At 38.1% G+C, this 14623-nt stretch overlaps 1 long non-coding RNA gene across 1 annotated transcript; it reads right to left on the bottom strand.

The window, feature by feature from the left end:
• Positions 1-1689: 1689 nt before the first annotated feature.
• LOC149137735 (uncharacterized) lies at positions 1690-9341 on the bottom strand. The gene is made up of 2 exons (XR_016243375.1): positions 7929-9341; positions 1690-3816 (listed from the first exon to the last, which is right to left on the bottom strand). It is a non-coding gene; the product is annotated as an uncharacterized LOC149137735 (long non-coding RNA).
• Positions 9342-14623: the final 5282 nt, after the last annotated feature.

Here is a 14623-nt window from a genome sequence, read left to right as displayed (position 1 = left end):
TATAACACAAAAATAAGTAGTGCACGTTATACAAAAATTACACAACGACACCGCCGATTCTATACCATTTGGAAACTTCACATCTGTATAGAGAGGATCCGCTTCAGTTAATTCAACAACTTCGTTCTCTTGATCAAGTCGATGTAACATAACTTTAGCCAATGATGAAAACCAAACCAGCGCTGTTTTATCATTGAGTGTTATTGGAATGGGAAAAAAAAAATCCTGAAGCGCACAGTTTGCAGCTGCGCAGATTCGGGTCTTATTGAGAGCAGTGCATCAGGAAGTGCTGCTTCGCAACAATAAGCAGAGGGAACATATGTTTTGAGGACCAATATAAAGTTACAACTTGGCCGTTGTTATATGGAGTTGTAATGTGAAGTTTTGTATGTGACAGCCTTTCATTTATTGGAATTATTATGTTTTACACTCTTTGCGAGCATTTTAAGGTAAAATGAAAATCTCAGTGGATACTACAACCAGTGTAGAATTTTGAATTTTTTTGTTTGTTTGTTATGACATTTGGTGAAGAATTGTTGCATTCAATCATTCCAGAGTTACGCGCTTTTGAAAATCTTGGCCAAGAATAAAATCGCGGTATAGGTTTTTAAGAACACAAAGATCACTAGAAAGACAGTACTTATTTTTCAATTCTATATCAAGAGAATAAATAAAAAAAACTTTAATATTTAAGCAGATTGTGCCACGCAGATGTTATGTTTGGTTGTGGAGCAATAGTGATCATCGAAACTGATCTTATAATACTGTGAAAACTAGCAGAGATAATGAGTGTAGAAATGATATGACTGTTGATAATCGCATCCTCTTCAGCAAAGGATAAACTTCCGAGCAGTGAAATACTACCTGTACACAGTACAGATGCTAACATAACATCAGCAGTTTGTCTTCCATCACGATTTTTGATATTGATTTTAGACATGCATTTCTTGCAAAAAAAAATCTTTCTTCCCGCAGGTATTATAATCAGAACTAAAAGCAGAACAATATTTTCCGTTGTTGAGTAAATTCCCATAAAATCTGAAAGAGTGAGTTACAGCAATTGTGCAGTTATTTCAGCAATTATGAATGTAGTGTCAGCAAGATGAAACATTTCATATACTTCACCGTTCTTTTGAGCGAGATGGAGAGACTCTGTTTGATTAATACACTGCACGAAAAGTAAGTGTAATATTTTTCTATAAGAGATGCCGATAGATGAGGTTCTGGTTACATACCAATCATGAAAGAATCACATGCCAACTCTTCATGATTCACAATACTTTTCTGGTGTAACAACCGGTAAATTTATTGTCCTTGTAGAGTGTTTGAAGTGACTGTAAAAACTTCTCAACAGACTCGTCAGGTTTTGGCTTTTGTTGACTAATTGCTCGTAGATGATGATCAATGTCTCCATTTTGATTTTTAATGTAAAATTCTTTTGGGATGTCGACATCTTCAATGCCTGGAACCCTTCAGTATGCTTATAAACTGTAACAGAAGTATAGCTTCAAGTGTGAGAGGTATGTCTAGGGCATTTGCTCCATATTTGACGATGAAATAATCGAAGCTTTGCAGTCAGTGTTTCTGTTCTTTAGCTACAACAAAAGAATTTTTGTAAATTTCACAACATGCAAAGTAAAGCAATTTCTCTATGATGAAGATATTGAATGAAATAAACTGAGATAAACAATCCCAATGGAAAAAAACTTTATTTCACACAACAACTAAAATATAACAAAGAAATACAGTAATGTTATGGTTTCTGTTGAAGGCAGAAGGCTGCCAATTATTGGGGAGAGGGGTGAGTTGATATCACCGATTCCAGTTCTTTGAGTGATACAATATTTTAACGAGTTCGAAAAGAAGAAAGGTAAAGTGTCTTCAGCGAGTTTTGAACTCAGAGCGTGCTGATTCTTAGCGAATATTTCAATGACCCAATAATTCTCTCAGCTCGCCGCATTAAAATTACTGTAGTATAATGGTTTAAAATTTTGGCACAGGGCAAGAATTTTTGAGGTGAGTGGCCAGCCAGTCGATACCAATAATTGAATGGTACTTATATTATAGACACCAGAAGGGGAAAAAGGCAAAAATCGACATCGACGGAATTTGAACTCCGAATATAAAATGCCGGAAGCGTTTCTTTTCCGACGGGCTAACGATTCTGCTAGCTCACTGTCATAAAGTTACAGTTATATAATAACAACTATTATATATAAGAAGAACGAAATAGTTAACACAAAACAAATAACGATTATATACAGTAAAAATCATGTATTGGGTTGGCAACTAAGTTCCCGCGGTTTTTTTAAATTTTGGAATTTATTGTGTTTTTAAATTTTGGAATATATTTGTTTCAAGAATTCTATTTTTGAATCATTTTGCAATCTATTTTGTATTTTTTCTAGTTAATTTTAGTTAATTTTTGTTTATTTTCAGATCATTAAAATGAAATGTTAAGTTAAGAAAAACGAGCATTTTCGACATCTCCTTTTTGCTTTTAATCAAGGCTCTAAGGCCGCAAAAGCTGCTCACGACATTTGTGCTGTGTATGGAGAGGGTGCCATAGCTGAAAGAACCGCTCGTGATTGATATGTTAAGTTTTAAAATAGAAATTTTGGCCTCACAGACGCACTTCGTTCTGGCCGTCCAGTTAAGTTCGGTGATGAGCGATTAAACCAACTTTTGCACGAAAATTCTCGTCAAACGACAAGGGAACTGGCAGAGAAAATGGAATGCTCCCACACTGCTACAGAGAAGCATCTTCATTCGATGGGAAAGGTTCAAAAGTATGGAGCATGGGTTCCGTATGCTTTAAGTGACAACAACAAAAATCAACGATCCACAATCTCCGCTGGTTTGCTTGCTCGTCACCGCGCAACTCATGGGCACAAGCAACGATTTCTTTACCGAATCATTACTGGCGACTAAAAATGATGCCTGTACATCAATATGAAGCAGCGTAAAGAATGGCTTAGCCCCGGTAAACAAGCCACACCGCGCGTGAAACAAGATCTTCATCCTTGTAAAACGTTGTTGTGCGTATGGTGGGACTGGGAAAGGATTATCCATTACGAATTGCTTGAACGGAACCAAACGGTCAACGCGGAACTCTATGTTCAACAGATGGAACAACTCAACACGGCTATTCAAGACAAAAGACCTAATCGTCAGCATGGAGTTCTTCGGCTGCACGACATTTACCGTCCTCATATCGCCAATATGACCAAGGAAGCCATTCAAATGCATGGCTGGGAAGTGTTACCACACTCGCTGTACTCTCCTGATTTGGTACCAACGGATTTCCACCTCTTTCGATCTCTTTCAAATGCTACGTGCGGAGTTTCGTTAAAATACTGATGCAGAATTGAGAGCTTGGTTGGATCAATTTTTCAAGTCGAAATCGGGTGATTTCTACCAACGAGGTATTGACAATCTTGTTGAACGTTGGGAAAAAGTTGCAAACAACAAGGGTGAATACATTATTGATTAATTAGTTGTTATTTTTTATTAAACATTTAAAAAAAATTTTAATTTAGAAAAACGGCGGGAACATAGTTGCCAACCTAATATGTATTACATGATTAGTTCATGAACTGTCTGGGAAATGTTAGGTGATGAGATTTGTTTATGTAAAGTTGTTTCAGAGGACGGCTTTAGTTATCTGTATAGATGTTTTGCATAGGCCAGAAGTAAAACACTTTTGATGCTATGGATAGTGAGCGGCGCAAAAGTGGTAAAGCTTTCGTCCATTAACTGACTCGAAGCATATGTGGATGTTTTGAAATGGCTTTGATTAGGCAGTAACCGGACGATCTGAAAAATACAAAGATGGTGGTAGTTTGGTAACGGTATGGTCAGGAAGTAAGAGAAAGATCAATAGTGATTGAAAACGGTTGAGATCAAGAGAGCACTAACACATATGGATGGAGATACTAAACTACTGCAAAGACGATAAGATAATAAAAGACTTTGTTCATGCGCCAACAATATTAGTGTGGAAGGAGAGCGAGAACCAAGAGAAATTGTAGATATTGAAGTGACTTTAGATGATGACTTCAAAGAGGAAGTGGTGTGAGATAGGTGTCCACGGCACAGGTCGGAAGTCAAATATTTAAAGGTATTTAAAAGAGTTTGAAGACTGGTAGAGTCAAGAAACACATTTAGAGAAACGAGAAAGAAACACTTCAAATCAAAGTAAATAGAGGTCTTTGTCACTTGTTTAGCTGAAAGAGGTGAGCAGTCGGGAGAGTGGATTGTGCATGCATACTGAATAGACATTAATCTTTGTTAACCCTCGCAAATAAATATCTGTTTCTCTTGCGGTCGTTTCCGGGGTTATTTAATTTTTCCCGAGCAAAAACTGCAGCTTCGTGTTATATAAAAATTTTATTCTTGCCGTAGCTGTTTCTGTTCCATAATTCGAATTTTATTCTGCTTGTACGGTGTCATTGCAAACCAGCGTATTGTTTATATACTGTCTCTCTGTCTTTATAAACTTCAGACGGGCTGATTCGATCTCGTTTCGGAAGTGACACGAGTACGTGACACTGATAAGCTTCACAACGGCGAAATACCTTTCTGTCACTCTTGTGATCGCTTCCGGGGTGATTTCATTTCGCCGAGTCCTGACGGGTGTTTTACGAAAAACTGCAGCCCTGACTTTTCAAAGATACACCTAGGCTAAGTATGTTATACAGATAAAGATATTAATCTCTTGATTTAAACTGCTATTTAGTTGGAATATACCAAAGGTGTAACTAGAAGCCGAGCACAGTTACCCAAAGGGAGCAACTGCACACATACTTGAGAATATTCATTAAAAGCAGCGCCTTTTTACAGGTTTCTTAACTCATTAATTCCTTGTTTATTGATTTTATTGTAATTTTTGTTTTTACACTTTATTACATGGCTTTGAGATTCATTACTTTTTCGACCGACCTCCCAATTTTGAGCAGTACATTCATTTTCCAGTGATCCATTGGTGGCCATTCATCAGGGTAGCGAAACAAGGCGTCACATCATAACATGCTTCCTAATGCTGGATGGCACAGCAGGCTTTCATCTTTTTCATGTCACAGCTTACATCCCCAGATATATCTAATTTTCAGACACAATGACACTATTACTGAAACGTGAAATTTATGAATAGAGAACAACAAGAATATATATTATTGCTAATGGAATATTTCACGTAATATAAGAGAAATGAGCATGCATTTAAGCAACTCGTTTGTTGATAACCGAAAGTCAAGGATGAAGCATGGATCGTTGCTCTAAATCAAATTATTATAATATATTCTTGTCACGCGCTATTACTGTCTGCTGCGACGTAAACAATCATGTAATTGCTTCATAGGTTTCTGGTATTACACAGTCATCTCAAAACAGTAGCATAGAATTTATTTGAAGGCTACTGCCTGCTATATACTGCAAAGGCAAGTTTAAATGACTTATTCATCTGATTACGGAGGGAGTTACAATAATCTCTCGCTATATCGCAGTTCACCTATCGCGCACTCAGTACATCGCGGTTCACCTATCGCGCACTCAGTGCATCGCGGTTCACCTATCGCGCACTCAGTACATCGCAGTTCACCTATCGCGCACTCAGTGCATCGCGGTTCACCTATCGCGCACTCAGTACATCGCGGTTCACCTATCGCGCATAGAGTACGGATTTTTCTGGTTAATATATGTAAATTTATATCGTGGAGTCCTCAGTATATCGCGGGTCTCAGCAACCGATAGGTATTTATATTTTTTAGATTTTAATTATTTCTATGGGAGGTTTTGGAACGTAACACAAACGATAGTCGAGGGATTACTGTATATCATATATATTGCTAAGGGTACACACACACACACATACACACACACACACACACATACACACACACACATTTATAAAAACTAGGAAGAAGAAACTATTTGGGCGGGACAGAAAGAAGAAGAAATAAGTTGTAAACTGAAAAAAAGAATCGGCAAAACAGATCGGGCGTCACATTTTCGTTTGACAGGCACACGACGTCCATTGCGCTAGAGTTAATTTCTCTGAAGATTCGTTAATTACTTGCAGCTCAAAAAATAGAGACAGTGTACAGGCTGTTAATGTTGGATCTGATGTGAAACTCTCTGAGGGCTTACTAATATTTAGTTTCGATCTGGCTGCTGCAGTAGCTAAATAGGTGGAACCACAAGAAGTCTCCAAGACATTTCTGTGTTCGAGTCCCAGGACTCAAAGGTCATGTTACACGGTTTCTATGGCATATAAATAGCCGAAATCACAATATCATCTCCCGCTCCTGATCGAGACGCTAGTCCTTTGCAGGGTTACTCATTTATAGTTGAATGGATGGGAGCAACGTGAAATGAAATATTCTGCTGTGATCACTTTTGAAAACTATCTCATACAGAGGAGAGTAAGACGTTGCGCAATTATTTGAAAATGACATACCTAACAAATACTCACAAGTTTTGTGAAAACATCTTTCACACCTAATCTGGTATGTACACTTCTTGAGTAAGGTTTTTGTCAGTTTTTCTTAAAAGTAATTTTGAAAATCTTCCAAAATATGAAAGCGGACATCGTTTCAGTATGGTTTTTGATGCAAAAAATAGAATAAATAAATGAAGATAACGCAAACTAACAAAAAATGAAAATATTGTTATGAAATAGGGTCGACACTATGCTGTTTTTTTTATTTGTTTCAATCGTTAGACTGAAACCATACTGGAGACCCGCCTTGAAATTTTAGTCGAGCGAATTGACTCCAATACGTTTTTCTTAAGCCTTGTCCTTATTCTATCGATCTCGTTTGCCGAACCGCTAGGTTATGGGGACGTAAAAACACCAAAACAGGTCATCAAGCGGTGGTGAGGGACACAGACAGAAGCACACGCGCGCGCGGGGACACACACACACACACACACACACACACACACACACACACACACACACACACACACACACACACACACACACACACACATATATATATATATATATATATATATACATATATAGAACGGGCTTCTTTCAATTTCCGTCCACCAAATCCACTCACAAGGCTTTGGTCGGCCCGAGGCTATAGTAGGAGACACATACCTAAGGTGCCAAGCAGTAGGACTGAACCCAGGACCATATGATTGAGAATCATGCTATTTTTACAAATCGGTTGGTTGGTTGAATTCAGCAAAACAGCTAGTGAATTGTATCTGCGATTTGCTTTCGACTCCTGCTTCAAACTACTCTCATCATATTCACGACACTGGCGTATGTTATTTATCCTTCCGCAAGTATATTCCGATTTTATGTCTACGTCAGGTGGGCTTTTTTTCTGATTGTATACTGTGACATTTTAACGAACCATGGCCTTCGACATTCACAACAAACATTGAATGCAAAGCCGAGTCGATAAACATTCGTTTTCTTATATTTTAATGAAGTATAAAACCCACAATCAAAGAAATCTTAGCTCGTATCGGTATTTAAAGCAAAGAGAAATGCAATTGGGAAACCAGCAATCACTATAAAAATTCGCTAATCGTGCAGAGAATGTGATTAAAATATATTGTCTAGGTAATGTAACAATTTGGGAAGAATTATTGTAAATACAGTTTATGTTAGAGCTGCAGACAGATTATTCACCTAGAAACGTCATTTGAATAAGCACGTGTAATTATTTATAACCAGAATAAGAATGATGTAATAAGTATTCGAGAGAGCTACAGTTTCATGGTAAGATTATATACATATCAATTAAATCAGGCTAGAGAGAAGAGAGTTATATTCTAGCTTGTTTTATTCTATGATAGTTTTATACGTAGCAAAATAATTCTATCATGATTGTATTATAATGTTATGCGAAATCTGTTCAAAACAAACAACTGAACTTTAAAAAGAAAACATTTATTGCTTTACTTACATTTAATCAGACTTGTCTCCTTCAAAATAGTTACCTTTACTGCTGACACATCTCTTCCAATGCCTTTTCCAGTCTTTGGAACTCATCCAGGAACGTGACTTTTCTTTGCATTTCTCGATCATTTGAAATCAGTGATCTTTCAGTATGGATTTCTACTTTGGGGAAGAGAGGAATTTTGCAGGAGCTAAATTTGGAAAGAAGGGCAGCTGGGGAGACGATAGTTAAAGTTTTTCCGAAAATTCGCAGATAAAGAGAAACGTGCTAACAGACGAGTTATCCTGATATAGCAAAGAGGTTTGTCTCCACATTGAAATCCTCCACGTAAAACACTTAACCGATCCTCTGACTACGTGGTAAAACCTCATGGTGAACAAAGCCCTTCCAATAAAAATAGAGGATCAAAATGACATATAAGCGACTAAAACGCATTTCTTTTAATCCGAGGTGACACCTTTTTAGCTTCGATATCGCAGCTATACACATATGCTTCATAACCTGTTGCGTCAGCATTCAACCAATCAAATAGCTGACTGTGACAGGGTTCTCTTTTTGATAACTATTAGATACAACACAAATTTTGCAGTTTGCTTTTTCTCTTCAAATTATGTGGCAGCATGAACTTTTGCATGTGCTTAGATCTCCAGAAACTTCATGGACAGTCAGGCGATGATTTTCATGGATCAGAACACGTAGTCAATAATTTTCAATGTACAAATTGTATAGAAAAAGAAGTCCTTTATTTTCCTACATCTATTAGCGAAAGACAGTGTTCGTAAATGTTTGAGAATACGGAACTTGTAACACACGCACACAGTGTTACAATTACCCCATATGAGAAATTGTTAGTTGCATGTTGGAGAAATCCATGTAGTCAGTAAACAGACGGATATTGGAACGATAAACTTGCCTTCTTGTCACTCGACCGATTATCTACTTGACATTGGATGACTAGGGTTAAACAAAAACGACGACCACGACGACATTAACTACGACAACGACGAAACGAAATATTCATGAAAGCAGGTTTTACGCATACTGTATTCAAAAGATGTCGGGTCTACTAATATCCGGCGTGGTTATCATGGAACGAATTGTATAAGAGAAGTTGTTGTTTCGCCCCAAATCAGTCCCGATCGTGCAAACCTGTGAGGAAACGAATTCCAACTATGCACATCGGAGCCTTATGCATATGTACAACTTCGTTTATAATGAAACCTTAATAAAGACGGTAGGATGTGATTTGAGAGTGATTTGGTTGCTATTTCTAGCCGATCAAAGCCATGTTACAGGCTTCCATGCTGGATCGCAAATTTCTATTCTTACTTAACTCTTCTCGCTTCACCTGTATAAACATCTGGCAAGTGTAACCGTAAATATTGTCTAGAATCTTTTCTTGCAATAAACCTGACTCACCAAAATGTAAGTATTAATGTTTATTAATGAAATTACATTTTCTTTTTTGACGCGAAGACTACACTGAAAATTGACATGACGAAATCAAGACAAGTTGTTTACACAGTATTTACAAAGTTTCTTCCTGTCACTGAAAGTACCGAGTCACAGACATGTCGTGACAATGTTTTGACTAATTTACATATAGAAAATCAAAGTTATTGAGATTATGACAAACGATTCAGAATTATTGTGTCTGAGGCGTCATGAAAGGCTCGCTGCTATTCATAAACATTAAATCGGAAGATTTAAATAACTGTCATGAGACATTATCTGACAGTCTGGCTTCTAATGTCTTGAAACCAATCAAATAATAAATAACTCCTTTGTAGAGAACATAGTTAGTTCAGGCGATTGATACACTGTCAGTCTCCAGTCTGAAACAGCTGACAGTTCATACCCTAGTACACGTACTGCATTCAGGGCCATCTTAACAACATTGTAGGCCACCCATTCCGCCGGGAAATTAAAGCTCTATGCCCTTTAGTACTTATTTAAAGACAGCATGTTACAGCACAAATAGATTACAGTCGGGCCCCTAGATCCATGAAACCTCCGGGCAAATGCACAATGTCCTCAGGCCTTAAAACGGCAATGACTGCACCATTGGTATTATCAACTTTTAACGGCTCAGTACATCTTGACGCAAATAGGTATAATAGATAGTAGTAGGTCTACTCTGTTAGATCCAAAGCTTTGGATAAATATATCCTTCAATGACACTAGAGAGGTCAGCCGTTCTATTGCTTGTGTTCAAATTTTCAAGCCTTGCATAAATGATATAGTTCAACTTTTATCTTTTACTTGTTTTAGTCATTAAACAGAGGGGTATCGGTTTGAAGGGTTCGGCAGGCTTTTTAAAATTTCTGTCTACCAAATCCACTCATAAGGTTTTGGTCAGTCCGGAACTATAGTAGAAGATACTTGTCCCAAGTGCCTCGCAATGAGACTAGACCCGGAACCATGTAATTCAGAAGCAAATTTACCACATACGAGCCACACCTGCGCCTATATTTACACCTGCTCCTATATTCACACCTGCGGTTATGGCAGCCACTCTTGCGCCTTTAGCAAGCCCATATTCGTACACATTATGCAATTCAATGTTTTATCAACTCAGTCATCAGTTGAATGGTTCTCCTTGGCGTACCGCAACGTATTTGTGCGTCGCAAGGGGTACCTAAAAATACTTTTGATTTTCAAAAATATGACTAAAGGATTTATTAAATACATAACGTTTAAGCGTCTTGAAAAACTTGTTATTCACAATATTGTTACATGTAACTACGGTTAATTGTTTTTGATTTAGGGGACAAGGCCAACATTTTTGAAGAGAGGAGTAGTAGTCGGGAGGGCTGCTATTTTATTTTCTCGACCTCAGGAAGGCGGAGAGTTAACACTCCGGGCGAAATGCTTAGCGGTATTTCGTCTGCCGCTACGTTCTGAGTTCAAATTCCGCCGAGGTCGGCTTTGCCTTTCATCCTTTTGGGGTCGATTAAATAAGTACCAGTTACGTACGGGGTCGATATATATAATCGACTTAATCCGTTTGTCTCTCCTTGTTTGTCCCCTCTGTGTGTAGCCCCATGTGGGCAATAAAGAAATAAGAAACGTTAGCACGCCGGACAAAATGCTTAGCGGCAATTCTTCCGGTTTTATGTCAAGACTTTATTTTTCCTTTTTTCAGCGAAATAAGCACTGGGCTACATGTAATCGACTCGTCAGGCTTGATGGTTATAAGAGTAGAAAGAATGTTATCGACCTCACAGAGATGAAAGACAAAGTTAACTTCGCTGGAATTTGAACTCAGAACGTGAAGAACCAAAACAAATATTGTACAGCAAGTGTGCCGACGCTGTAACGATTCTGCCAGGTTGTCATAATATATTTTTATCGTTTACTTCTTACTTATTTAGTCATTTGATTGCAGCCATGCTGGGGCATCGCCTTGAAGGGTTTTTTAATCGAACAAATCGAACCTAGCCGAACTGCTAAGCTACAGAGATGTAAACACACCAACAACGGTTGTCAAGCGATGGTGACGGGGAACAAACACTGACACAACGATACACACACCCACACACACACCCACACACACACCCACACACACACACACACATGTATATATACATACGACGGGTTTCTTTTAGTTTTCGTGTACCAAATCCACTCGCAAGGCTTTGGTTGGCCCAAGGCTATAGGAGAAGACACTCGCCCAAGCAATTGTGATTAATAAAACAAAGTAGGTAACAGTTTTCTACAGAATTTCTAACGTTTTTACAAAATTTTTCTTATAATTTTCCATGCGAAATGTCTTATTTTTTTAATTGTTTTTACTACCATGAGAAGTACGCCAGTCAGTTTTGTTTGATCTCCATTGCGCCACCAAGTAAAAAAACTGAGAATCACTGCATGAGTTAAATATACAGAATAGCTGGAGCATTCAAAATGTAAGTGACGTGAAATAGTTACAATAAGAAACTGAAAGCAGACGCTGAAAGTAACCCCAATACTATAATACTCATTTTGATGGGTTGGCAGAGTCAAGGAAGCGAGCTGGCAGAACCGTTAGCACGCCGAGCAAAATGCTTAGCGACATTTCGTCCATCTTCACGTTCTGAGTTCAAATTCCGCCGAGGTCGACTTTACCTTTCATCCCTTTCGAGATCGATAAAATAGGTACCAGTTGAGTTCTGGGGTTAATGTAATCGACTTACCCTTTCACTCGAATTTGCTGGCCTGTGCCAAAATTTGAAATCGAAATGTTGAGATAAATGCAATAAAAATCAGCAACATACTTTCAACATTTGAATGTTGTATGCCCCTTTATCTTTTCTTTATTTTGTTCAGTCATTACACTGCGGTCATGTTGGGGCACTGTCTTGAAGGATTTTTTAATCGAACAAATCTATCCTAAGACATTGTTTTAGCCTCCTACTTATTCTAGCGGTCTTTTCTGCCTAACTCCTAAGTTACGTGGACGTAAACACACCAACAACGGTTATCAAACACTGGTGGTTGTGGGTGACAAACACAGTCACAAAGACACCCATATGCAGATATAAATATACGACGGGCTTCTTTCAGTTTCCGTCTACCAAATCAACTCACAAGGTTTTGTTCGGCCCGAAGCTATGGAAGAAGAAAATTGCCCAACGTGTCGCGCTTGAACCCGGAACTAAGTAGTTGGGAAGTAAACTTCTTATTTCTTTTTTGCCCACAAAGGGCTAAACATAGAGGGGACAAACAAAGGGATTAAGTTGATTACATCGACCCCAGTGCGTAACCGGTACTTAATTTATCGACCCCGAAAGGATGAAAGGCAAAGTCAACCTCGGCGGAATTTGAACTCAGAACGTAATGGCAGACGAAATACCGCTAAGCATTTCACCCGGTGCGCTAATGTTTCTGTCAGCTCGCCGCCTTAAACTTCTTACCACACAGCCACGCCTGTCAATGTGAGAAGCTTTGATAAAATGCTTGTTTCTTTATGTAGTTATTTAGCCTAGATCATTCCTGATTGGACAGAACTATGGTGAAAAGCGTCTTAGTCATGACCATCCAATCTTTGTTCTCAGGCCTTGCATATCTTGGAAAATATCATTTGGTAAAATTTAAGACAGTAGAATAAAATATGAAGGAGATTTGGTTGCTATTTCTTGCAGATCGAGTGACGAATAACTTAGAGACACCATCCATGGTTTCATATTTTATTTTTGTTTTTCGAAGGAATTGTTTTCTGTTTATAACCCTGAGAAAGCAGAATTTGGGGGAATGGGGATAGTCAATTACATCGCCCCGAGTACTCAAATGAATGAAAGGCAGAGTCAACCTCGGCGGAATCTGAGCTCAGAATGTGAAGACAGACGAAATGCTAAGCATTTTAACCGGCATGCTAATGTTTCGGCATCCCTCATTCGCCGCCTTTCTATTGAAGAATAATGCAAATAAAATAACTTTTTAAAAAATCGACCAAAGTAAATAATGCTTTAAGAAATGGCAACAGTAATTCACCTGTGAGTGATTCCGTTACTTCTACTTCGAGACTTAGCGAAATCCTTAAAAGTATTGTTGATGTTGTTTGAGGTTGGAACGCGAATAAGTTTCAAGAATTAAATATTTACTCTTTATCTGTGTCGATGCTCTGGACAGAAAATAAAAATGTTCAAATAATCAATACTCATTATCGAGATAACATTTCCATGCTATAACTAAGCAAATATTATTCTCTTATCAAGCCATTGAGACAAACATTCATTGCTCTGAATATCTTCTGATATTTTGACACCAGTATTTTAGCTGGTTTCGTCGGTCGTCGTCGCTGTTTTATTTTTTTAATTTCTTCTCTTACTTTCACTTTCCCTATTCGAAATACACCTTAAGGACGACGAATATCTCACGAACAATATTCATTTAACCGTTGACCCTTCGAGCACCCAATTAATGGGGTAATGAATGACAATGTTCGATGAGTCTAAATTGCGATAAACTTCCATGCGTGGCAAGAACAGTGGACGTACTGGAATAAATGGCAAACTGGATTCTATTTTGGGCGTTGCAGTTTAGTCCTCATATTCTTTGCCTTTCATCCTTTCGGGTAGATAAATTAGGTACTAGAATCGATCTAATTGACTGGCCTCCTCCCCCAAAATTTCGGGCCTTGTGCCTAGAGTGGAAAAGAATATTCTGGGAGGCTGAATCTGCAATGCTAGTTTATTCCTAGTCGAGTCATTTCATTGCACTTGCACTTCATAACTGAGGTGTTTCTTGCTATAGTCAACCGTAATTGAAAGGGGTTTGTTTGTCCTCAACACATCTCAAGTGGTTGTTCTATAAACATTTGGAGATTATAGAACAATCAGCAAAAGTTTGTTAAAGGCTTGGCTGTGTGGTTAAGAAATTTGCTTTGTAAACCGTACAGTTTCAAGTTCAATTACACCGCGTGTTTGTTTGGCCGAGTGAATTCTATCATAAGCTCTGATTGACCAATAACTTATGATTGGACGTTAAGAAAAGAAGGACATGTGGAAGCCCGTCGCAGGCATACGTACGTACACATAGCTTCATGTTGACCCATGTCTTGCAATTGATTTGGATAATTAGAAGCTGTATAGAATCCTGTCTGATGGACTGTACGTGTAATTCAACGACTCAGCCTTGACATATACGTGTCACACCAATTCTGCTTAAGAATTACGTTAACTGTACCAAATATAAGCTGATAATACTGAACCATTTCTTAC

The sequence above is a fragment of the Octopus bimaculoides genome, chromosome 1 (genome assembly GCF_046866305.1).
Source record: "Octopus bimaculoides isolate indiv1 chromosome 1, ASM4686630v1, whole genome shotgun sequence".
NCBI lineage: Eukaryota > Metazoa > Mollusca > Cephalopoda > Octopoda > Octopodidae > Octopus > Octopus bimaculoides.
Note: the sequence above shows the minus strand (reverse complement) of the source record. Positions and strands in the feature narration are given on the sequence as shown.